At 39.9% G+C, this 27754-nt stretch overlaps 1 protein-coding gene across 6 annotated transcripts in view; it reads left to right on the forward strand.

Moving 5' to 3' along the window:
- Positions 1 to 18123: 18123 nt before the first annotated feature.
- LOC127962221 (neurexin-2-like) overlaps positions 18124 to 27754 on the forward strand; it is a 408062-nt gene continuing 398431 nt past the window's right edge. For 4 of the 6 annotated variants that reach the window (XM_052561731.1, XM_052561733.1, XM_052561732.1 and 1 more), the window contains exon 1: positions 18126 to 18463. The gene's annotated coding sequence lies outside the window, so the exon portion shown is untranslated. Of the gene's footprint in view, positions 18464 to 27754 lie in introns of all 6 variants that reach the window. The other 2 variants (XM_052561735.1, XM_052561736.1) reach the window with 2 other exon arrangements.

Raw genomic sequence — 27754 nt, forward strand, 5'->3', positions numbered from 1 at the left:
AGGGAGAGAGTCAGAAGGGTTCAAACATGTCAAAAAGAGGAATTAGTAAAAAAATACCAGTTGCTTGTGATGTGCACAGTAATGGAGCGTGACGTGAAATTTATGGGGATCTCCATTCCATCAGCCATCACATCACATCACATTACATGCTAACCTTAGTGGTTTGTTAGGGTCAAAATGAGTCAGTACTGTATTTGACATCACTAGCTTATTTCTTCCTGAAAAGCTTGCATTCATTGCTTTGACCACATAGAGAACAGTGGCTAGATTCGGCAAAAACCTGTTTTAGTAATTGATAAATCCAAGGGTGGACCTCAATTGTGAGATATCTTTCAGCTCTGGAACCTCTGCAACAGCTCTTAGATTGTCATGACACTTCTGCACACAATCTCCATAGAATTTGTGCCCACAATATGTGATTGTGTCCTTGCAAAACTCACACTTATCACGTCATTCACGAACTCTTTAAGACTCGTGCTTTCTCTAAGTAGTACTGTCACTGTCTCCTGTGACAATGAAGTCATCGAGGTAGCTTTGGGTACCAGGGCTACCCTGTAGCACTTGATCCAGAGGCTGGTGCTGAGACGACACCAAAAACAAGCCTGTTATAGTGGTACAAGCCCTTGTGAGTATTGATGGTCAGGTCTAGTTTGCTAAAGGAGCAAACTATTTAATGGTTAATATTATTTACTATTAATAAAATTATTATCAAGGGTCAACATGCATATTGAAAATAGAAGGGGACCTAGGACGGATCCTTGTGGCACTCCATATTTTACTGATGATAAATGAGATGACTCCCCATTTAAGTAAACAAAATGGTAGCGATCAGACAGGTAGGATCTAAACCATCTAGCCAGATTGCTTGTTTTAAGTCTCTTTTCAGACTGTATATTTCTAAATTCACCAAGCCCATATCATTTTCTCCATCTGAGTGTTCAGCGACAGCATGCACATTCATTATTTTCTTTTTCTGAGCCATGTACTGTCTCTCTCACTTTTGTACAACAGATTTTCATTTACTTTGTGTGCAGGGCCGTCGCTGGGGTTTGCAGGGCCCCGGTTCAGGTTGTATCCATGGCCCCTATTTGAAATCGTGTAAATAGCACAAATAAATAAATAGAATAAAGATACAAATTAAACTTTTTTTTCAAGCTGTAGGTGTCCAGGTACAGAAACAGAATAATCAAACATAAAATATCATTGCATAGTCTTCACTGTAGGCTATAAATTAACTATAGATGAATTCTTGTTAAAACTAAAAAGTAATTTAGTAAAGAGCAGCGAGTGATTTCCACTCTTTTAATTTCTTAGATTAACATAAAGGACAACGACAGCACATAGTAAATTAGGAACTGTTACCTTAAGAGAAAAAAGCATCCAATTTGATGATACACATCTGATTTTTTTCCTCAACTGTTTACGTTCAAAAGAGCAAAAAGAGGCAAAACTCAATTTGGTTTTAATGGCTGTGAGACGTGGCTCGTGCTGAACCGGGCTTGTTTAATTTGTTTAAACTGGCGAGATGTATTTCTTCGGTCATGCGCAGATGTGAAGGAAAGCTTGGTTTGGAGTTCTCTGTGAATCAGCAGTGGCCCATCAGCTGTCCTGAGCATCTTTTTAGGCTGGACTCAGTTGAAACAGGCAGTCAGTTGAAACACAAGGGGGCCTTTCACCACCTTTCACCCCACTAGCGACGGCCCTGTTTGTATGTGTTCAATTTTATTGCACTTTCTGCATATTTCAGCTTTGTATCTGCTCTTTGTGTCCACCCCATCACAACGATTACAAAGTTCAACTTTTTACATTGTCTTTCTAGGTTTACCTACAGTGGCCACTTTGTTTACAGACACTTTTACTCCTGATTGCAGCTCCACTGTGTCTCTGGCAGCTGTTTCCATGGTGACAGCAATTTCAAACGCACATTTGAATGTTAGATCTGCTTCCAAGAGCAATCTCTTCTGAACACTCGCTTGTGAAAAGCCACAGACTAGACGATCTCTCAGCACGTCATTCAGTCCATTCCCAAACTGACAGTGTTCTGACAACTTTAATTCAGTGACATAAACTGTGATTGACTCTCTATCATTCTAATTCCGTTTATGAAATCTGAATCGTTTTGACGCCAGATGCTCTTGCACTTTAACATTATTGTAAAAGCTAAGATCGGCAGGCTTTGTGGAAACAGTGAGGCTTCTCAGCAGTGCATAAGCTTTCCCTTCTATCGCACTCAACAACAGTGACACCTGGTTGTCATTATCAGTGCCAGTACTTTTGAAATATTGCTTGAATCGTTCACAGTGCAAAGTCAAATCGTCCGTAGCATTGTCAAATGCATCAATCTTCCCAATATATCCTGCCATCATTCGGCTTTCACTTACTATTTCGTGCTGAATATATCCCTCAGTCTTCGTGAATCTGGGTTTCTTCTCTCTTATTCACTTCTCCCATAGTCTTAGCCACAGATATCATGCCCAAGGACCGTTGACTGAACATCTGATCCATATGGCACACAAAAGTGGAAATACTTCCACTTTTGAGTTTCGAGGTTGTCATCGGATTGGTTGAATTATACAGGATTTCCTGGGAGACGTGTGTGTCGCATTCTGTAATGTTCTACCTGGAAACGAACATGGCTTGACACCAAACCCCCTCATGAAAGAAGAAAGCCATTGTGTTTACAACTGTGATGATGAGCACTTATCAGTATCAAATAAATGCTGGATATTGTATGATTATCCTTGAACAGTCCATTTCAGTAAAGGAACCCAACACCGCATTCCACAGTTCAGAACGATTGCCCATCGAATCATTAGTGTGTCATAAAACACATTCATGGTGCTAAGATGGATAAAGGAGATGTCACCCCCCTTTTCCTTCTCATGTCTGTCTAATCTCATACCAGCAGACATCAGGACAGCAGGAAAAGATTTCTCCTTGTTCCCCAAACTTAAGATCAAATGACCAGGAACCCTGTGGTGATCCCAATGCATAAATCCCCAGCCTTATCAGGAACCAGGAAGGATGCTAAGGCATTCCTTTGGCCCAGGCTCAAAGTCACCTTTATTTATATAGCGCTTTAAACAAAATACCTCAAAATACGTCAAAGCAACTGAACAACATTCATTTGGAAAACAGTGTGTCAATAATGCAGAATGATAGTTAAAGGCAGTTCATCATTGAATTCAGGGATGTCATCTCTGTTCAGTTTAAATAGTGTCTGTGCATTTATTTGCAATCAAGTCAATGATATCGCTGTAGATGAAGTGACCCCAACTAAGCAAGCCAGAGGCGACAGCGGCAAGGAACCGAAACTCCATCGGTGACAGAATGGAGAAAAAAACCTTGGGAGAAACCAGGCTCAGTTGGGGGTCAGTTCTCCTCTGACCAAACAAAACCAGTAGTTCAATTCCAGGCTGCAGCAAAGTCAGATTGTGCAGAAGAATCATCTGTTTCCTGTGGTCTTGTCCTGGTGGTCCTCTGAGACAAGGTCTTTACAGGGGATCTGTATCTGGGCTCTAGTTGTCCTGGTCTCCGCTGTCTTTCAGGGATGTAGAGGTCCTTTCTAGGTGCTGATCCACCATCTGGTCAGGATACGTACTGGATCCGGGTGACTGCAGTGATCTGGACACAGACTGGATCTGGTGGCCACGGTGACCTCAAAACCCAAACCTGGATCACCAAATCCCTTAAACCATAGACTTTGTCTCCCAAAACCATCAGACTGAAGTCTAACCCTCTTGTTGTTTAATACAAACAACGGTCTCAAAATTGCTTCCAATAATTTGAATTGATTACAAGTATTTACCTCACACATTACTTAAATATCATGTATGTTTCATATAACCTGTGGAATTATTTCTGTGTGTAACTTTCATTACAGCCTATTCGTAGGGTTTTCTACCTCAGTTATAGGAACTAATCACCAGAAGTTGCCTCATACATGTGTATTTTCTGTATTATCCATGCTTTATATTACTCAAGTAATTTTGTGTGTTAAACACTTATCACGGCTAAATCCTTATTAACTTTCACCTTAACTCTGGGAAGTATGTAGTTTGGTACCTACTTGATGGGTACATGATTTCTAGAATTTTGATATAAAATAGATGTGTGTAGGATGCACCATATTTAAACTATTAAGTTTGCTTATTAGAGCGTTTAAACTAAACTCTCAGAAGTTTGGACACACAAGATCACGTGGACATTACGCTAATTACATGCAAGAACCAGAGAATGGGGCGTAGGCCCCTCCCAAGACAATATCTGATTGGCTGTCACACTAAGAAGTACGGGTCAGATGGACACGCTTATAACCCAATGACAAGCAGCTATGCGTCACCTAAAGCTTTTAGCTTTGTGCCTAGCTTTTGCCCTGCTGTTGCAGTGACTTGGGCTCTTGCCTGTTTTGTGCTGACCTTTCCATCATCCAGCTTCAAACCACCAAGAGCTCACTCAGAACTCATCAACTCTTCCGTAAGATCCTTCGTGGAACTTCGTCCAAGAAAACCCTCTCAGAGAAACTCTGTTGCATAGCAACCCACAATGCAGGAGGTCTCGCGAACGAAGCACCACCCGGCAAAGCCAACCAACCACTCACCATCAATTGCTGTCCCTCCGAACGCATCATCGACTGACTGGCAGCCAATCAGCGTCAGAGAAAACCCTCTCCAGCAGCTTCGTTACAGAAGGGAACGCATCCAAAGCCATCAAGGAGCATCTAAATACAATTACACAATATCTCCTAATTCTGGCTGAAACTGGTGCAAATCTTATTAAGACGCTAGACACTTGGGACTCCATTCACCCTCCGTTAATAACATCACTTTTCTCTGTCACTGTTTGAATGAATGTTTGTGTGTTTTTGTTAGTTTAGTTTGTGTGTATTAGAGTAGTTTAAAGCCTTGTTTGATTTTACATACCAGTGTTTTGTGCTGTGTGCTTACAAGTTACTGCCTTAAACTGTAGATTATGTTACCTTGCTCATAATCAGTTATCATAATTTCATGATATTATTACCGTAGGCCACGGGATAATATTTTGTCCAGGATTGATACAATACCCTAACCTCAACTTATCGGTGGACGAATAGTTGATTAATTCTGAATAATTTGCATACTAATTTGGTTCTTATTCACTTTAATTCAATCACCTTTGAGTTATACTGATTTTAATTCCCTTATTAATCTTACAATATCCACGGTAAAGTTCACAGTTTATAACCTTTAAAATACGTTTTATTAGAGTTTTACACACCAGTTTGTTATTGTGGCGACATTTCCACGCCACGAAACATGATGCTGAACAAAACAAACTCTTATTGGTTGTTTGACATGTCTGTCAAATGTCCTCATGGGTGATGAATGAAAGCTGCCATAGATTCCAGACCAAGGTCTGCCTACGAGAGACTACTTCTCCCAAGTCAAGTCAAGTCACCTTTATTTATATAGTGCTTTTAACAATACAGATTGTTTAAGTACTTTATAGTATTAAATAGAATAATCCAAAATTACAATAGCAAACGCTCAGTTCAATTAAAAGCAGTATTAACATTGAATTCAATGATGTCATCATTCAGCTCAGTTCAGTTTAAATAGCATCTGTGCAATCAAGTCGATTATATCATTGGATATTAAATGTCCCCAACAACGCAAGCCAGAGGAACCAAAATTCGATCTGTGACAGAATGGAGAAAAAACCTTGGATGAAACAAGGCTCAATCAAGGGATCAGTTCTCTTCTGACCAGATTAAACCAGCAGTTCAATTCCAGGCTGCAGCAAAGTCAGATTGTGCAGAGAACTCGTCTGGTTCCTGTGGTCTTGTCCCGATGGCTGTCTAGGAGACAAGGTCTAGAATGTGGATCTGTATCTGTGGCTCATCTAGTTGTCCTGGTCTCATCTGTCTTTCAGGGATGTTGAGGTCCTTTCTAGGTGCTGATTCACCATTTGGTCTGGATAGCTACTGGATCCAGATGACAGACTGGATCTGGTGGCTACGGTGACCGCGGTATAAGAGAAAAACAGACTAATATTAGCGTAGATGCCATTCTTCTAACGATGCAACAAGTACATTGTGTGTTATAGGAAGTGTTCCCTGTTCTGGTTGTCCTAATCAATGCAGCTTAAAAAAAAAATCTTAAACAGATTTGTTTATTAGAAATTTGTTAGTGTGTTATGTGTTAACCAGGTTAAAGAGGTCTTTAATCTAGATTTAAACTGCAAGAGTGTGTCTGCCTCCTAAACAATGTTAGGTAGGTTATTCCTGAGTTTTGGCGCAAATAGGAAAAGGATCTGCTGCCCGCAGTTGATTTTGAAATTCTAGGTATTATCAAATTGTGTTTTTTGAGGAGGCAGCGGACGTGGAGGCCTACAATGCTATACTGAACAGATGATTTAACAATTCTGCATTTGACATTGAGAACACAGGTCGCAATTTAGATATATTTTTGAGATGGAAATATGCAGTTGAATGCATCAAATGCTAGAAATGCAGCTTTCTAATGAAAGGCACCCTTAGTGGACAAAACTAGAACTATGGCTTCCATTCTGTCAGCTAATATGTAGTGTAATATGAGTAAAAATGAAATAGTTCCTGTTCCTCTCATACACACACTTGTGAAATGTCACGCTTGGCCTCCCAATCAGGTGAAAATGAATTAAGAAGAGCAGCTCTCATCTGCTCAGAGACTGATAAGGAGCTTCTAGCGCCTTATTTCATTTCATCGACACACACACTTTACACACCCACACTGGGGTCACACACGCAGTTGTGATTTGAAGACCAACGTGACCCACAACACTCGACTAATATGTTCAACATTAACATGACTCTCGTAATAAAGCATGTGCTGAAATGGCAAATAAAATGATGAGAGCAGCAATGGGCTATGGGAGCTCAGATAGATGCATTTAAATAAATCTGTCCAAATTTTCCCTCCATAGAAATACTGACAAACTAATCTAACAAGACAAATGAATGAGGTCAAATATTCAAGAGAATAAGAAAAACAAAAGGGAAGGCCGAATGTGGCCTGACTCATGACTGAGTCACCCAATGCAGAGGGTCAGAACAGCCATCCAAAGCCCAGAGAAGTGACCTGGAAATACGCTAGCCAATGAAACACAACTGAACTCAAGTTCAGGAAGTACAAATGCAAATTAAAGAGATACATTTGGCCAATTAACATCCTAATGATGTGCCCTATATTCTTCTAGTCTGATCTCTACTAGAAGGGAAATCCAACCTCATGAGAAAAATTTCCTTCAGTCATAAGATCTTCATGTTTGTGAATCAAAGAGTAAACAGACCACATGTGATATGAATAACCTCCACCACAGAGGGGAAAGAACTAGGTGCAATAGGAAATAATCAGATAAAGCAAAAAAAATAAAGATAATAAATACATATAGTGGCGGGAGGAGCAAACTACAGACAAAGTGGGCGTGGCATCAGGCCTCAGAGACTTTGATTAACAGAAAATTAACCAAAAGCGGGGAAATAAGTGTACAAAGTGGGAGAGCATCCAAAACAAACAGGGGATTTGGTGTCCTCGTTGTGCTGCGGATTTCGTGTAGGTAGGGCACTGTTCTGGAGAAAAGGGTCCTTCGGTCTTCTTCCAGCGTCTCTATCCTTCTCGCTGGCCACAGCACTTGCAGGGGATGGATGGCCTGGCATTCTGGCCTGATGGCCGTGTAAACGGGTGCGGTTCTCATCCAGACCGCGGGTCCGGCAGTTCACATCTCTGGTGGCACTGGAGTCCCTCTACGCACCATTCCTAGACCCACGAGGACACCAGTGTGCATGCAAAGGAAAGAGAACGGTCTTTGGGCTTTTAAACCGGGGCAGTGATGAAGGGTCCATTTCCATCAGGTGTGCCCCATCACACGTGGCCAGTCCTGGCTCGTCCAGCGCCCATCCTCTCTCACACACCCACTCCTGTCGGGAGTCTGGTGAAGGGCGGCGGTTTAGGACGAGGTGCAGATGATAATCAGGGGGGAGGCAGTATTAATAAATGGGCCAATTGTCCATGTATGTTGTGTGGAGTGTTTGATTTAACTTAAGCTGGCTGCACACGATTTTCAAATCTTAACCGATTTTAAAACAATGTGAGACCACAGAAAAAAAGACTTCCTCTTAGAATTCCTCTGAATGCCAATACTAGACGAGTCAACCAGACAATGAGATCACACACTTGATGACTGTAGAAACTATTTCACAGTGACACTTGATCTCACGGAGAATCACGAGATCAAACGTGACTAGAGAAAAAACAACCAAACAGACGTTGTCAGCTGGCATGTTTTCTCTTTCACAGTAAAGAAAACAAAGTATAAAAGAAAATATGGGTGACGTTTTCTGCTTTCAAGGCATGTTTGTGGCAGCCAAGTTTCAGCAATAGTAGCATGCAAAATACGGAAGGTGACACTCTTGTTCAGGGATGTAAACCGTGCTTGAAATTTGTCTAGTGTGTGTCTTTTTTACACTGTTAATGTTTTAGAATTTAACCACTTTTTTTCTGTGTATTGTTTTGGATCTGGACATGGCTTTTTGGTAGATTGTACACCTCAAACAATATTTGTATGTGTGTGTTTTTGTTTCCCATTTGTTCATTTTAGACCTCCAAGAATACAGTACATGTATAATGATTTTTAAGGATCCTTTATCATTTTTCTCCCCCAGGAACAGCAAAAGTGAACTAAATATCATACCATTCAGATAATATAAAAAATATGTATAAAACATTAATAATAATGAAAAAAAACAACATAAAAGACTAGATGGTGATTGAATGCATGTGTCCTCTGCGTGTTTTCCTGCTGGTGGCGCTGGTGTTTGGGCCCATCATTTCCATTATTCTTTGCAGCTGTATTGTATTGTATTTCTATGTTTGTTTTTAACAGACTTTCTTGGCACTCATGTATTCTAAGTAATATGGTCAGCCCCGTTTGTGCGACTTCTTAAGAAATAGGGTTAGGTCGAAGTGACTGATTGAATTTAGTGTAATTTCACTGCCTCTAGTGCTCATGCATTAGCCCCAAATTTAATGCAAAGACAGAATATAGAGACAAATCGCTGATGAAATGTGTATCTTAAAGACTACAATGACTGTGCATGGGCTCTGTTCTAACCAAATCATTCACTCTTAGCTGTTGCACTCTGGATCAGTGAGGTTTGAATGCTAATGAAGCTTTGAATAGCTGCTCTCTTGATGTCAATGAAGTAGCTTTATTAGCTGGAACAAAAAAACACGGAGGTCCAGAATCGAATTGGGTGATCTCTCGCTTAGCGCTTGCCGTACATTAGTGGACATCACAGCAGTCACCAGCTCGGGGAACAGAGGTATTGATCACACGGATGCTACAAATAACTTTCAAGGAGAAACAACAAACGGCAGAACATCCCAACCCACTCTGCACTCAGAACAGAAGCTGGAACACAGATCAGCCTCACATTAAACAAATAATCTCATTCTGCTCCAATTCTGATTTCATGATCTCTGATTAGAGCGGCTGAGAGTGGCTTCCTCACGGCCGGACATCAGCATCTGCTCATGTGCTCTGGAAAGCGTGCACAGCCCCACAGACACCAGCTCCGGTTACTGCAGATCTCATTAGCATAAAGACACCTGTCAGCGTCATGAGCTCTCAGGGGCCCGTGAGCTCGAGCACTTCAGGACTTACAGTCAGCAGCTGTGCAACAGATGGAAGGTAAAACCCACTTGTGTTTCTGTGGTAACAGGATTCCAAACTGCATGACTATTGATTCAGTTCAATTCAAGTTTATTTTTATGGGGCTATTCACAATACAAATCTTTGCAAAGCAGCTTTACAGAAAATTATGTTTCAACAATATATAGTAGCTTGTCAGTGGTGACTATGTCACACTGATGTACATATGGCAGAAATGTACGGTAAAATTCAGTTAATGATGTAATCAAACAGACGATGAACACTTTTAACAGTAATGATTATATGTTATAATTATGTTATAATAATATTGTTCAATATTGTTCATTGTCAAGTCAGTTTTATTGCCATAGGTATCACTGGTGCCAGCTGTCTGCATGACGGCGCTGTTGGTCAGAACACTGCTCCAACGAGCTGGAGTACCATTACATTGAGCCGTTTGATTTCTACACAGAATTGTCACGCTGTCAGGATGGAGTCCTTCTGTGACGAACGTGTGTTAAGAAAACACAAGGAGAGGGTTAGATAGGAGACAGGAGACAAACAAAACAAAACAAAAGAGGGAACCGACGGTACAATGTTCTTGTCTCCCGAGGCTTCCCCTTTCCTTCTCGTTCCTCCGAGTTTCCTATCTGTTTCATCCGGTTCCCTCTTTTGTTTTGTTTTGTTTGTCTCCTAGTACTGTTTTGTTTTGGATTACCCTTTTTGTTATTAAAGACTACCTGCGATTGGATCTTACCCTCTCCTTGTGTTTTCTTAACACACGTTTGTCACAGAAGGACTCCATCCTGACAGCGTGACAAGAATTCGTCATTTTAAAGTCCCCTTGGAAGTCAGACATGCCAAACATTTAACTGAATTAAGTTATTGACACTTAAAAAAGTGAATTTAGAAACAGAAATGGACATGCCTTCTCGTTTTGAAAGAGGAAACCTCTTGTTTGTGTGAGACAGCAGGAATTTTTTTTATCAATATGAAATATGAATGCTCATGACACTTTACAATATCAATATAGATACAGAGCAGAAAGATCTCTTTTTTTTCTATCTTTTCCGTTCAGGCTGCCACTGTGATTGTGCTGTCAGGCGTCAGAGAGGCAGTTCCCTTTCAAAGAAGAATGAATGAACTATAATAACAAAGGCACTGGATTTTTGTTGATATAAGACTTAATAACATAACACTAATACATCAAAGTAATTATCAACACATACAAAATTACATTTACGTTTATTCATTTAACAGATGCTTTCATCCAAGGTGACTTAAAATGAAAACATCGACATGCCCAGTTGAAAGTATAAGCTTAATTAGTTCACACAAAATACAGATAAAGAGAACAAGAATAATGTAAGCAAAAGGAGTAACTGTGATAGTGGAGGTTCAAGAAAGTTTAATTGTGCAGAAACAACCCAGCACTGCTCTTATGTACATCATTCATTGTTATGTTAGTTTATATATTCATTTGAATTATACAGTTCAGGTGGATTCCTGTGCTGTGTTTGACAGGATTAGATGAACACGCTGCTCTTGAACTTTCATTTCCTTTCACGAACATCAACGACTGACTGACCTAAAACTAAGGAGGGAAAGACTGAAACAGAAAATAGAAAAACATTCAGCTCTTCAAAGAGATGTGATATTTTCCAGAGCTAGATAAGCAAAAGCCGATCTATAAACACACGTCTCTCCCAGATGGCAGTTTTTTGCTTGAATAATGTTGTGCGGTTAACGTGAAACAATCATTCTGTAAGGAATCGAGGGAAAGTGCCAGACTGATACGCAGTATATTTCATCTGAGGATCTGGATGTTTTGTGTTTTATCAAGTCCTTCTCACTGTGTTTTTTCTCTGTTTACATCCACAGCAGTTAAACAGGCTAAACCTGGTTCATAGGTGTATTTAAGATGCTGCTCATATGGGTTTGTTAGTAGCCAGGCCCGGCACCAGGACACACTACTTGAGGGGGGTAAACTAATTGAGTAAATTGTGTTATTGTGGCACTAAATGTTAATGGTCATCTTGTAGATACCTGAAACTCCTCAGACGTCCTACATATTTTAAATCTTATCGCTGTCACAAGCAAACAGAAGTGTTGAGACATGCTGTGTATCTGTGCGATTGGCTATAAACTGAGTTTTATGGTCTCTGTGGGTCTCAGGGAGACTTTTTAAAAAAAGAAACATGTTTGAACAGTTAATGTCACTTTCATCTCAGAAGAGTGACTTACAAAGGGACTTTCCAACTGGCTTATTCACTGAAAGTCTTTACATTATTGTTTCAGATGGTAAAAAGTATGGTAATGTCTAATGATGTAAGAAAGAAAAGCCAGAAAATGGAACAATTACCCTTCAAAAAATCTCCCTAAAAACATCAGCAGAAAAGGTCACAATAAACTGAGAAATTTGATTGTGTCTGTAGAGCATCTTCTGCCACATAACTTAAAACTCTGTGTCTCAGAGTCAGAAATCACGCAGGGAAATCCTGTGGGGTTGGATTCACACACTGAATCAGCGTTTCTCACTGATAATCTCTTCCTCCATCTCTCTCCTCATTCCCTGTGAGAACACATGAGAAATGGAGACCCAAGCATTTCATATGGCTAGTCCCACGAGACGCTCCGTTCAGCAGGACAGACTGATAAAAACAGACTGAGACCTGCATCTCTTCACTTCTTCAGTGGAATATATCTCAGACCTATCACTGCACACTATCCCATCAGGCCTGAATTATTGACTGATGATTAAAAATACATAGAAGTGGTATTTCCCACTGTAAATGCAGCCAATATAAAAGCAGAGTGAAATAGAGATACTGTTGGGTGTTGGGTAGGCACATGAGCAGTGACTAAACTGCAGAAGTACTGGAGAATATGTTGACGAGTGGTTGTATGTGTCAATAACCGTGCGGCTGAATTTTGTATATATTGTAATTTTTTGATTGATTTATTTGGGAGACCAAGATAGAGCACATTGCAGTAATCAAGCCTCGATGTAATAAAGGCATGTATAAGCCTTTCTGCATCTGGCAATGATAGAAATGGTCGCAATCCAGCGATATTTCTAAGGTGAAAAAATTTAATCTTTTATACCTTTTTAATATGTGCAATTATATTCCTTCTTAGAGAAAAATGGTATATGTGAGGATTTCCAGTCAGGATTTAGACCGTATCATAGTACTGAGACTGCTCTCCTTAGAGTTACAAATGATCTGCTCTTATCATCTGATCGTGGGTGTATCTCTCTATTAGTTTTATTGGATCTTAGTGCTGCGTTTGACACAATTGACCACAGCATTCTTTTGCATAGACTTGAACACTTTGTTGGCATTAATGGAAGTGAATGGATGGCATCTACGCTAATATTAGTCTGTTTCTCTCTTATTGCGAGGTCACTGTAGCCACCAGGTCCAGTCTGTATCCAGATCAGAGGGTCACTGCAGTCGCCCGGATCCAGTACGTATCCAGACCAGATGGTGGATCAGCACCTAGAAAGGACCTCTACTGCCCTGAAAGACAGCGGAGACCAGGACAACTAGAGCCCAGATACAGATCCCCTGTAAAGACCTTGTCTCAGAGGACCACCAGGACAAGACCACAGGTTTTTTTTCTCCATTCTGTCACCGATGACCAGATTATATCAGTTCAGTATAGCAAACGTACAACTGCAGGGTGTTTTTTTTAAGTACATAAATATGTACATGTATCTGTAGTATACTTACCAAGTATACTTTCGAGTCTGGCATGGATTCCTTTCCTTTCCTTTCCTTTCCTTTCCTTTCCTTTCCAATAAGAACATGCTCATATGAACAATTGTTTATTTATATAATTTGTCTACACCAGAATAAAGTTACTGAAAAAATAAATAAATAAATAAATAAATAAATAAAATAAGAGATGAATCAGACATGAATATGCATCTATAGGTGTGTCATTATGGATCTGTTGTGTGGTTGGCATTACAGACATTCACAAGGTTAAATTCAAAGACGCTTCAAGCATCTCTCTTCTGTATTCTTCCTGTTTCTCTTTCTTACCACTGAGCTTGTTTTTAGAGGCTATGTTTAACTGACGTATGATTCATAAGGATCAGTGGTCCATTTCAAATGGTAGAATTGGTTGCTTGACCAGGGGCTGTCTTCATGTCATGACATGTGACATAATTTCAAATAATTTTGGGATTTATTAATCCAGCCTTGAAAGATTTCTGATTGCCTCTCTTTGACCCTATTTGAGAACCACAGTTATACCTCACTGACATGTACACTCTATTGTATGAAAAAAAGAAAGAAAGAAAGAAAGAAAGAAAGAAAGAAGAAACACTCAAAGTTTCAAAATCAAAAAGTGGAGCTTGTGTGATCTTGGTCATTACAATAGGACTTCCACGATTTGCATGCTCTAAACTTTTTATATTAATACTATTTTTAAAATGTACTGTTTCAGTGTTAAGTGTTAAAATGGATGCTGCATAAAAGAACTTAAATGGAATTGTATCAGTCTGTTGCGTTGGTCAGCAGTGTGTGTCCTTTAATCTTCATTCATTCATTCTCCAGACTTGTTCTCCGTTGGGTCTGGGTCATACTAGAGACGATCCCAGCATCTCCATTCCCTTAATATCAGATTTCTTTGTCTCTTTGTAATATCTTGGCTATGATTTCAAAATCATGAAAGTGCCTGTGAACACGGAGTGAGGAATTCTTGGAATCATCCATTGTGACTCTGTGACCTCTCAGGTTGGATGATTAAATCTGAAGCTTCTGGAGTCTGTGTTCCTCCTCAGAGCTGCTCTGTGGCCTCGGTCATGACTTTCGTTCCATGTTACTGCAATTACCTCCAATCCTCTCTGAACCACCGGGCCATCGCTGCTCCATAATGGCCATCGGGACTTACAAGGTTTCACTAAATTGCTTTGGTCAGTGATGTATGCAGTGATGTTCTCGAAAACCCATCCAGGAGAAACCCGACGGTGTGTTTTAGTGCCGATTGAGAACTGTAAAGAACTCCAACTTCAGAGTCGCACGGCCTCTTGAATTAATAAACGCACAGAGCGAGAGAGAGACGTGCAGATGGAGTGAAAGTGTCAGGGAGAGAGAGAGACGCAGAGACGTTTCATTCCTTTCCTGAAGATACATGGTGCATTAGTGTTTCCATTTAATGGTTCAGTAAGAGCTCTCTAAAGGGATATTGTTCTCGTTTGCTTATTGGTCCATTCATTATTCCAGCAGATGCCTGTGTAACTTTAACATGCATCTCACCCTGGGAAAGCATATTAAAGAGAAAAAAGACAGTGAGATGAAGCGCATGTCAACACAAAGAAAGGGGTTGAAGCTCATGAACACACACACATCTCTCATATGTGCTTTCTTGACATCACAGTAAGAGACACATTTTATTGCCATGGATAGAAACTGGTGAGAAAATAGTGATAGTAAAGTACAAAATACATACTAAAGATTCAATGATGAAAATCATTTTTAAAAACATTCTAGAGAAACACACACTGCATTAGCGAGTGTGAAACAGGATGGCAGAAACACTATCACATCTGTAGGCTGTGTGAGTGTGTGCTCGAGATGCTGTTCAGTTTTATCTCCTGCGCTGCTGAGGTCACACTCTGTAAACAAAGACTGACGTTATCAAGAACTGGATGTGTGCTTGTATGTTCCTGTGGTTTTGCGTCTTTACCTTTTTTTAGTCATGAATGTCAGATACTGTGATAACAATAACTGTGTCTGTGACCTGTAAAATCTTACTTTATACTTTACTGACATCAAATACTGTGACAGAACACTATCTGTTTGCACACTATCTGCCCTAAATAGCTGGAAGATCAGAATTAGTAAATCCCTGATCATAAAGTGCTGAAAGTCATACCTTTAAAAGTGAGGTTTCCAGGTTTGTATGCTCTTATATAACTCTTACACCACAGACGAGGAGGAATTTGCAGTAGTCCACTTTCACTTCCAGATGCCAAGGACTGTGAAGTCAAAGCAGCCGTTTTTTAAATGTATGAACCACACAAATATAAAAAATATATTTATTATGTATGAATTTGCTATTTGCTAAGGCTTACATGTCAGTGCCAATTTTATGCAACAAAAGAGTTTTGTGGTTTTATTTCATGGTGTGATAAGATGCTACTAAATACTGCTTTGCAATGATTTGTATTGTAAAAAGCGTTATACAAACTTGAATTGAATTGAATTGAAAATGTGTCCAGCATCTCCAGGGTAAAAACATTTTTAGTTTGTAATAGAACAATAAAAGAACGAAGATGCAAATAAAATGAGAAATAAAAGTGAAAAGTACATTGCAGCATCGCTGACTTGTTATGACTGGCCGATTCAATCTGGGAGGAGTGCTACATGGCTTGTTTCACTAAAAGTTATTTAAAAAATGAGCGTGTAAACTCAAAAACATTTAGATGCCTGGCGTCAAGAAACACAAACATAATAATATACACCAGCGGGGAAAAGCTCAGGAGCTTTATGGGAACAGTCGTGCGGATGTCCATCTCCATGTTCATTCAAGAATGATCAAAGTCACAATGTTCATGATGATGTTCTTGATGTAAGCACTGTGTGTACCTCGCTGTTTTGGTCAGCAGTGGTGCAGATGTGAGCTCAGAAATACAGACTCTCTCATATTAATGTGCAGTGGAAATGAAATCTCATGCCTTTATTGAAGATGAAGATGTTTGACAGTAAATGACACTGCATGACTGTGGATCAGGTCTGCTAGACTTTCCTGCTGGACATTTGCTCAGATCAGCTCATGAGAATTTACTTTAATAAGTTCTCAATTATGTTTCATTGTTGAGGAATCGTCATAAATCATTCTCCTAAAGGTCTATGACCGTTGAGCAGCTCAGAGAAATTGATGAGAAAAGTTTTGATTACAGAAAGTTCAGCTTGAGACACTGTTTTTGCATTATTGACACACTGTTTTCCTAATGAATGTTGTTCTGTTGCTTTGACGCGATGTATTTTGTTTAAAGCGCTATATAAATAAAGGTGACTTGACTTGACTGTTGAAATCAGTTTAAATCAAATGAATGAATGGGTTTTGTGAATAGTTTATAAAGCATTTCTTGACCAGTGATCACTGCATGCCGTTAGCAGCATCTTTAATAACTGTAGCCATTGTGTAATGGATATTTTTTGTCCTATTAAACACGCTGGTGTTTTCAAAGACAGTAACTGAAAATGTGTTTACTAATGTCCTTTTGCACTGTTGACTACTATTTAATACTGTAAAGTGCTTTGACATAATCTGTATTGTTAAATGTGCTAGATAAATAAAGCTGACTTGGCTAGAGGAACAGGAAGGGAGGGGATCATTTATTTGGGAGAGGTCACCAAAAAGGGAGGAACAGGAGGAATACTGGATATCAAGATGTCTTAGATCTTACCAGTTTTATCTGTCTGGATGGCACAGCAGTAATTGCCTGGGCTATTGAGACTGCAGCTAGTCTCATTTGAATGTTTTATGCTGTCTAAATATATTAGATTAATTGTGTTTCTGCACATTTATCTAAGTTTCACTGTGGTCCTTCCAGATGGTATTGTTTGTGTTATTTTTAGTCTTCCCTCTTGTTGACTTACTGAGATTTATAAGATGAGCTTTAGATAAGCGTACGTATGCCTACAAGAAAATATTTGTATTCATCCCATCCGTCTTCTAAATTAATTTGCTGTTTGTTGTACATTTTAAATGATCTATTTCCCATTAACTGCATTTAACTTTCGGTATTATCTATTTTACTATATAACATACCGTAAGTTTAGTAAATACTGTAAATATCTGAGAAATCTTTGACTCTAGTACTTTATTCATACAGGTCTGCGCCAGTAGGTGGCCATAAATCAGCATGTTTTTATTCTATTAGCGTGTGGTTTAACGGAACCGACCCCGTCCCTTCCCGCGCACCGTACACACGCCATTCCTCTGCGCGGAATTCAAATGTTTTATGTAACGTTAATCATGCGCTAGAAGAATGCGTTTGATCTTTGCGCTCAGAAACGCGGCTCCTACCTTGAAATCTAAAATGTTTGAGACGTCGCGTTTTCCCATCCCACTGCCCTGCGTCTGGCGTTCTACTGTGTAAATGCTATTTACATTCATTACTAGTCATAATTCGGTTTAAATAACGTTGTGAAGGGGTAGCGTGATTACTTAAAACATCATGCTCATAATATTATTAATATAAATAAGTGTGTGTGTGTGTTGATGAATTTGAATGTTTGCTTCATTAACACCAGAACTCAGCTCTTCATGTAAGTCATATGTACTGTGTGACTGTATAGTAGCCTATTGATTAATGTGATGTTGTCTTCTTCAATGAGGTATAGAAGTATGTAGTAACGTCACACTTGTATTTTGCAGCAGTATTTTGATGATTTGTTGATTTGGAAACGGTTCAGTATGAACTGCAGGCGGAACCTGGCGGAGGATCTAAACTCTCCGTTCCGCGAGGGGCGTTTCTAGCGCGTCTTTCAGAAGGAGAGCGTCGGGATCTCCAGGATCTGTGCGTCGCGTCGCGTTGCTCTCTGCAGCTCGGCTCCGCCCGCGGCGCGGGGCGTGTCTCTGTGGGCGGGTGTTTGCGCGCGCTGCTGATGTGAGGACGCAGGTGACGCGGCGCTCAGCTCCCATCGGAAGACGCGCAGGACCGAGACGCGTTGCTCTCTGACGGATACTGACATTATTCCGGACTGAGATTCCAGAGAAAAGCGCAGGGATTTGGGAAGAAGGAGAGACGGAGACGCAGGAGAGCATTGCGAAGGTAAAGAGCTGATCTCTCTCTCTCTCTCTCTCTCTCTCTCTGTGCCTTCTTGGATTTTCCTGACCAGAATCATGACGATGTGCAATTTTACATCTAATTATAATTTAATTTTAAGAGATGCTGAAGAACGTCAGTCTGATCTCCGATACGAACGCGGACCTGTGTGTGTGTGTGTGTGTGTGTGTGTGTGTGTGTGTGTGTGTGTGTGTGTGTGTGTGTGTGTGTGTGTGTGTGTGTGTGTGTGTGTGTGTGTGTGTGTGTGAGGGTTTAAGGAGGTGATCTCATGTCAGGTTTGATCTCGTAAAGGCTCCAGTGTGTTTGGGGTCTGAAACGATGCTGGTTAAAGCGTGAAGGGAAGTGACTGTGATTGATGAATGTTGCTGAAGAGACTCTAATGATCAGAGCATCGATCACTCATTTTACATGATATTTCAGCAGCTGCCATAGTGTAGAGACATCTTTAAACACAGTGTTTCCATCCACAATCTCTAGACTGTTCCGTCTGAGACACACACACACACACACACACAATAAACACAAACGAACTAAGTTGTGTGTGATTGTAGGCGTTAACAATCGTTCTAATGTGGTTTCGTTCTCTTTGTGTTCAATGAAAAGGGCTGAAATCAAAGGACTGGCCTGTTCTGTCTGATTTCACATTGAGTTCATGAGTTCATGTGTAGTGAGGATGAATTCAGCACACAGCTCCTCCGCTGGGGTGCGATAGACACCCTCTCTGAACAACCTGCAGAGCCACACACACACACACACACACACACACACACACACACACACACACACACAGACAGAGACAGTGACTCTCTACAAAGAGAGGTGGATGATGATGCTGTGCAAGATTTTGTTTCTTTCATATAATTGGTGTGTGTGTGTGTGTGTACAGGCTTGAATTTATCTGCTCTGTACAATTCAGAAAACCCTTTGTCATAATTTTCTTATTATTATAACCAAAGAGTTTCTCATTTTTCTGGGCTCTTACATCTGGCTCCAACTGTTTGAAAATGTCCTTGTGTATATATAACCAAACCATGTCAAAATGTTACACACTGATGGTGTGTTTGGACACTGATTCTCTTGCTTTGTGGTTTCCCATGACACATTATTAGTATGCAAATGATGTATTGACTGTGTGGTTGATCAGTAGGTTATTGATGGCCGCGTTCAGAGCTGCAGTGTGTGTGTGTGTGTGTGTGTTCTGTAAGCGTGTGGGTGACCCCAAGTTTTCTGAGGTTCAGCAGGTCCAAACACATCCGAGGAAACATCAGCACACTGCAGTGTTACTCACAAATACAAATATCTCTAGCTTATTTTGATGTTTCTAATATGCTGCTATATTTTCAGCATTTTATTATTATTTATTTTCATTGTCATTTTAAACATCTCAGAGACTTTTCTTTCGCTGCTCAATCTTCTGTCTTGAACACTGGGGCTTATAAATCACTGTTTTCTGTAAAGCTGCTTTAAAACTGAATGTGTGAAAACAAGTAAATTAAACTTGAAATAATGCTTGCACACATAATGTGGTGATGTGATTGGATTATCGCTTGTGCAAGTGAAAATGGCTGCAGTGAAGTAGAAAAGATTCACAACCTTTCAGATCTCAGTAGCTCTTTTCCAAACCAAATGCTGGTGTTAAAAGCTTTTAGCTTCTGTTTAACTAATAGTTTTCGTCCTCACAGCAGGAGAGTTTTGTATGGTTGTGAGGGAACGTTTAAGGTCTTTTCCTCTGAGGTGCTGAAGCTGGCAGACATCTGTCAGGAGTCTGAATGCATTCATGTTGGGATAAAATGCTTCTGGCCTAATTAAGATCCTGTTCTTCACTGGCCAGATCTCTGCGGGACCTTTATGTGTTTGTCAAGTCAAATTTAACGGTGAACTGTTTTCACACATCGTCTGAAAGCAGTTTTCCAGAAAATCATGATTTTAATGATTATAATATCTTCATTCCTTAGAATAGCATTTATCAGATTAGAGATGGTTGACATTATGTTATGGCATTAATAATCAATCAGTTGAGATTTGCTGTTATATATCGCTCGAACTGAGTGTGCTGTATTCGGCACGGCTGTGTTTTAACATTTCTCAGAACCTTTAACTGTTAGTTTAGTTCTTTTTAGCTCTTTGTGCTCTTTAAAGTGGGGGATCAGCTTAAAAGCTCTTCTTGTCTTTGAACACTGATCCAGAGCTCAGCTGAAGGATCTGTGATGCTCCAGACGTGACCTGTTCACCTGCCATGACAGCGGCTCGACCCCGACACCCAGAGATCGCTGCCGCCTGTTAGCAGCACCGCTAATCTGACTATAATCCCTCTCCTCTAACCAGCCACCCTGAGATCTTCATCATTTCTCTCTCTCAATGCCCTGGGTAAAGAGATCTTAAAATGAGGTAACGAGAGCATAGCGATCAGAAGTGTCTCTAAAACGAGATGAACGCTAAAGTGAGCAGATCCTCACATCATCCAGATCATCACTGACGCTGATTAGCTTTACGTGACGAGACTTCAGACACATCTGATGAGACGGTCTAGTGATGGAGGTGTGCGTTTTGCATTTTGCTAGATACTGAGGCTGTTTTCTTCTGTAGAGGCCTAATGTGTTTAGAGAAGATTTACACAGGGTCTACAAACATGAAAGGAAAAAGTTAAAGAATCGTTTCGCCCAGAAAGGAATATTATGTCATAGTTCGCTCACTGATCTGACTTTCCTTGCCATCAAAAGAAACTGGTTGAGATTATACATTTATATATTTTTATATTTATTTAATACTTTTCTATTGCTTTTGCTTGAAAGCTTCATTGTCCATTTTCTTTTTACTGTAATTGTTTAGAGGAGCGAGCAGTGCTATCAGTCTGTCATAGAAGAAGAAAGAAAATCATAGAGGTTTGGAATGAAGCGAGGATGAGTAAATGATGACAGAATCCACAAGAAAATAACTAAGACAAGGGTATATTTTGGTTCTTTGTTTTTATGGTCTTGGTTGAGCAGTTGCTGCTTAAGATTAGAAAGAAAAAGAACCTTTGAATGAAATAGTGGAGAACGGTGACTAATAATGGTAGCCAGAGAACTCAAATGGTTTAATTTAAGTAATCATGCCAAGGAAGCTCAGGAAGATTGGGCTGAAATAACAGCAGCTGGATTGCTCTGAACTCCTCTTATCTCGTTTCCTGAGAGTTTCTTTCGCTTAAGAGGAATTTCATGTGCTCACTGCACCTGGAGTTGAAAGTGAATTCATTCCATTTCATTTAAGCAGAATCTTAAAAATCAATCTGAATGACTGAATGAAATGATGTGGAAATTTCCCCATGTTCACAGGAGCACAGAGAGTGAAGTGATTAAGATCTCCTAGACATCAGAGCGTTAGTGCATGATTTGTTCTGAACTGAACAGAACATGTAGGGTTAAAGGGTTGACTCAGCATTAACCCTGAAGAGTTGAATGAGATTGGTCTTTGTGTTGGCAGATGGTTCCTCTGGGTTTACAGTGGGATAATGTTGAAGGTTGCTGCTTTGAGTAAAGCTGAACCTCATTTTGCAGGCAGTCACTGAGGTCATCTTGAGCAAAACTCTCTCTGAAGGGTCTTAAAATGCATTTTAAGATAATTTTGCATCCTTTACCACAATCACTTCACTTCAGGGCGACGTAGAGCCATATGTATTTAAGCCCGAGGCAGGAGAGAATGGCTATCTGAAATGTTATCTTTATTTAGTTATTTTATCTCTAGGCATGCTATTATGAATTGCTATTTGGGGAAAAATGGCAGGAAGTTAAGATTAAAATAATCTCAAGAAAAGAGTCATAACATCCTTGTTCATTTGTGCAGGCACAACATTAAAAGTGGCATAACACACACGTTCACCTAATCTCATGTTAATCTTGAGTACCAATAGAGTTGTACTGCTCTCTTCTTATCTAAGAGCTAAAGAGTTACGAACACTTGAGTGCCCAGCGCCCACAAAACAGACATTTTTTTTTTATGCTGTTTCACTTACGGTCTGCAGTTCTGAATCTTGAATGGGATCTTTTTAGCTGGGTCTGCTCCATCTTTCACGATCAAATGACCTGCAAACCCAGCGTCGAACTGATACTTGTTTATAAAACGTTCGTGAACAAACACACTTGTGAGATTCTGTTGCTGCCCTGGAAAAACAAACTGTATCCACTGTTTACATAATGCTTGGTTTCTTTAGGAACCTGAAGAGTTATATTTCCCTTACAACCAAAAACAGACTTTTTTGAGACATTCTTCCAGAGCAAGTCCCGTGCAGCGCTACTGAAGGATGAAGCGACTAATGGGCACAAGAGTCATGATCGAAAAAAAAAAAAAAAAACCTCTGAAACTTGTATGAATCCAGAAAGTAAGATGTTTTGGCACAGAAATGCTCAAATTGTTTTTTTCAAACTTTGTCCATGCTTAGTATGAGAATCCAACTCTTTCGCAGTGTAAACAACTCTGAAGACATGAAACAGCATGGTACCCCCCCCCCCCCTTAAAATAAACTGCAGCCATGCATTTCTAATTAGTTATGGAGTTTTTGTAGGTTTGCCTTTTTGTAGTTTGTATGTACAGTATATAGGGTTAGAACAACATTGGATGGTTTTAATCAACAACAGTATCACTCTTGTCATGCGCACATCTCCTTGAGTTACAAACACATGTAAAGAGGGCATCTAGAGGAAAATCACTTGTGAATAAATGCCTTTCACACCAGACGAGCAGATCTAGATGGATTGCTGCAGTCAATGTTTTTCACAATTAATTAGGCCAAATATAAACAAAATGGTTTTTCTACGAATGATGCAGCCCTAGATTAAATACATGTATTAATTTAGAACTGTGTCAATCCAGATCAGTTTATGAATGTGATCTACAGTAATAAAAGAAGCAGTAAACCAGAGGAGAGACCTGCAGCACCAGTGCAGTGGCCGACAGCATGGAGAAAGACTGGTTAGTTTGTGCATCTCTGCAGTGCTGCTGCTGATTCAGCGCTTCTCTTCAGTTCTCTGTGTGTAAATGTGAGTTCGCTTCACCACTCTTATCGGAACAACTCCCAGTTTATCTCTCTCTCTCTCTCTCTCTCTCTCTCTCTCTCTCTCTCTCTCTCTCTCTCTCTCACACACACACACACAGACACACACACACAGATTCAGGCTGGGCATCTCTGCACCTCTCGACCTCTTTCAGAGAGAGCAGGTGATTGTAAAGGATGCCTGTTTCTGTGGCACAATAGAAACTGTTGATCGTGTCTGGGATGTCCTGATCTCTGCCTGATTGATCTGTTCAGTTTGTCCATCCAGCGTTCCTTCATTACGTCTCTCATTGACATCATTGACCCTCTCTCTTACTCTCTCTCTCATTTGCATTCTTATTTTCTTGTCAAATGAACATTTTTTGCATGCCAAACATTATTACCAAAGCATGTAGGCATCACTCAGTGCATCAGGCCACTAGTAAAATAAACTCTTTTCTTATAACTAAAAAATATGTTTTTTTGATATCTAACTTTCTGAAGGGCAAACAAATTCAAGTGGGATCTCATGTTTTCCTAAAGTAATCAGAATTTGGGCAGGTTAGCAGGTATTTCTCTGTCACTATAGACATATAAACTCTAGTCTATAGGATAAATATTTATACAATTGGTCAGTGGTCAGTATTTTCCATTTGTAATTATTTTGTGCTGTGGTACAGTTTACAGTCTCATCTGTGCATGGCAGTATTTTCTTTCAGTTTTGGACAGACAGTGTTTTGACTGTGATCTGATGCTTTGAAAGAGAGCAGATATAAATCTGTGATCATGTAGCTGACTGTTGAGCAACCCTGAAACCCAATCATTAACAGATGACCCTTGTATATTCCTAGAGGATCCCCTCTTGCCTGCCATTGATTCACAAGTAAATAAAAAAGTGTTTGCCTCGATATGTGCCTGATCAGAACTACTCTTCAACATTAACACTGTTTTACTGAAATCTCTTTTCATTGTCTGTGGTGCAGTCGGGTGGCATTCTGTTTGTTGTACTATTTGTGGCGAGTGGGGTGGGGCCGAGAGGCGTGGGAACGAGGAGTGAGGCCAGGTGTAGTGATTGAAGATGAGCTGCACCTGCGCCCCACCGCCAGTATCGAGTCCCACGTAGGAGATAAAACTGGAGCGACGACCGTGAAGGACGGACAGGACCAGGCCTGGGACATTATTTTATGTGTTTGCTTTTATTTATGCGCACCAGTCGTCCGCGAGGGGCTGGTGCGCTGTTTTGTATATATTTTTCAATTATTAAAATGTTTTGATTGTCCGCCGGTTCCCGCCTCCTTCTTCCCGATGTATATGAAGTTTTAATATCGTTACAGTCCTACGTGGGACTCGATACTGGCGGTGGGGCGCAGGTGTAGCTCATCTTCAATCACTACACCTGGCCTCACTCCTCGTTCCCACGCCTCTCGGCCCCGCCCCACTCGCCACACTATTGTTGTTTTTTTGTTGTAAGATTTTACATCCAAAACTGTTCTCTTCATCCTGTGTCTTCAGAACCTGTGTGACAACCAGGGATGTAACGATTAACCGCGAGACGGTTGAAAATGGATTGAAATATGTGATGATGTGATGACTCTTTATAAGAGTTTAGATTATATATTTTTTTCTTTTTATCTAGCCTCTGTATAATGCATATTACATGCATATGTGCAACACTGTTAAAAAATAAATAAATTAATAAAAGGCAGCACTGTTTTCTTTACAGCAGAAACCAAGAGTGGATCTGCGTCTCGTTCATGCTGATCTTTTTATGTATAGTTTCAAAAAACTGAAGTCAAACCATTCTGTTTTTGCTTCAAAATTCAGAAATTATACAATCTAATTTAGAATAAAAAATGCTCATATTGCATGTATGCAGCATTTTTGTTTGAATCATGATTAAATTGCAATGGCTGTCTCTAATTTTAAATGGAAAGAGCACAGACAAAGCCTTTTTTGTTTATATGAAGTGCTATATTTCTATATTATTATAGTTATATTTCAATTTCACAAAGAAATGTGCAGCATTCTGTCAAAGCAATAATAAAAGGACACATTTAATTTCTAATTTCTTAAATCTCATTCAAATCTCACAAAATCGTGAATAGAATCGAATCGTGAAATCAAAATCATGTATCCAACTGTGAGTTGAGTGAATTATTACATCCCTAGTGACAGCCATTTGTTCTGATCCATGTCTGTACTGGTCTCTCTGTTTCTCTCAGAACGGGAAAGATGACATTAGATGCTGGTTTGTTTGAGTGTGTGTCTGTCGGTCCAGTCTTTGTTGTTATTTTGGCTCTGAATTTCATTTGCTCAGCATGGTTTTCTTCTCTCACTCATTCCCATTTTCTCCATTTTAATCTCTGCTTCTATAATTAATTTGTCTCTCATACTCTAGTTTTGGCAGCTGATTCTCAGTGTTTCTTCATTTCCTTGGTGAGGCACTACACACACATTTCAACTGCACCTGAAGAGACTGACTGGCAGAAGGGGAGAGAGACAGATGAGTCTGTAGCTGTATTAGTTTCTAGCTGAATGTTAAATTATATTTATGAATGTTTCACTTCATGTACTGAAAGAGAAACATCAGTTATCTGTGTGACAAATACACATTCCAACTACACACTTCTAGTCTGTATGTGTGTGAACCTGTATGAGAATCAAGGACATTTGCTGGTATGTTTGTGATTCTGCCACCGTCTTTGTTGTGTTGTGTTTAAGAGACCAAACTGTCTGTCTGTCTCCCTCTCACTTCATCAGATCAGGTGTTTTTGTTGGAAGGTCAGGCTGCTGCTGATCAAACTCTTGCTGGATTATTGGTCGGCTGTTATTTCCTAAAAAAATCTGCTGTTCTAGACACAGATAGTTTCAGTACCATGGACAGGTCCAGCTCCATATATAGCTTGAGTACCATGGAGAGCTCCAGTTCCACATATAGCTTCAGTATCGTGGGCAGCTCCAGTTCCACATATGGTCTCAGTGCCATGGACTGACTAAAGTATATAATTTAACACTTCATCAGTGTTAAAGTATGGAAACACCATGTGAATGTCACTAACGGGAGCTGAAAGTGTTCAACTTGATGTGTCTGTTTTCAACTCCGTCCCTGACTGCAAGTGGCTACTTTCGTCGAACGCACCTATGGTAACAGAAGGTTTCCGAACAATGGATAGCTCCAGTCCCACATGATAAGGTGCGTTCGACTTAACACAACACTAAGCAGGTTGACTTGAAGCAGTGCATGCCGGTTAGAAATTCTGTCCGACTTGAGGTGGTGCATTATGAGAGTTTCTCCAGAGTGACTGCAGGAGTGCTGATGATGACACACTGTTTCATGATTGGCCAGATTCATCACATGACAATGATCATGCATGTTTCGGATTTATTCTAACTTTTTAAATTCCAATAATGGCCACAAATCTGTTTTAAGAAGAGTAAGATCTTTTTTACTGTAGTTGCACTGTTATATTGAGTCATATATAGCATATATACTCCCACTTTATTAGTTTGTAAATAGTGTTTGAATATGTTGAACTTTATTCTTGAAAAGATGGCGCTGTATTAAGCAATATATGAAAAGTGTTTCTGTTGCTCATGAAAATCAGAACCAGAAAGAGCATTATTGCCAAGTATGCTTGTGCATTCAAGGAATTCGTTATGGTGACATAAGCTTCCAGTGCAAAAATTGAAAAATAAATCTAAATAAATAAATTGTATGCACAGTTGTACTATAGATGGACTAGAATAGAGTGAGATGCAGGGATGTACTAGGATGGAGGTTGTTTAATGCCGAATGGCACGGAATTCGCCAAATTTTGAATGAATTAATAAAAAAATAGGTCATTACACTTACATCAAATCACGATATGGCTTAATATCTGTAAATATTAAGTCGGAACAGTCTATTTAACTATGAATCTTGCATGTTCTGCGTGTCTCTGTTAATGAATGGAGAAGAAGTGTGACTTCCTTTATTAACACTTTGAAGCGTGCGTGATGCTCGCAGTGAATTCAGCGTCTGCTGTCTCACTAAATAAGGACATGAACACATAAACAACATCTCCAGAACTGCTCTGACAGTCTCTTCATGAGCATTAGACTGTTTGACAGACGAAACCAGTAGTTCAATTCCAGGCTGCAGCAAAGTCAGATTGTGCAGAAGAATCATCTGTTTCCTGTGGTCTTGTCCTGGTGCTCCTCTGAGACAAGGTCTTTACAGGGGATCTGTATCTGGGCTCTAGTTGTCTTCGTCTCCGCTGTCTTTCAGC

Source organism: Carassius gibelio, chromosome B7 (genome assembly GCF_023724105.1).
Source record: "Carassius gibelio isolate Cgi1373 ecotype wild population from Czech Republic chromosome B7, carGib1.2-hapl.c, whole genome shotgun sequence".
Classification (NCBI taxonomy): domain Eukaryota; kingdom Metazoa; phylum Chordata; class Actinopteri; order Cypriniformes; family Cyprinidae; genus Carassius; species Carassius gibelio.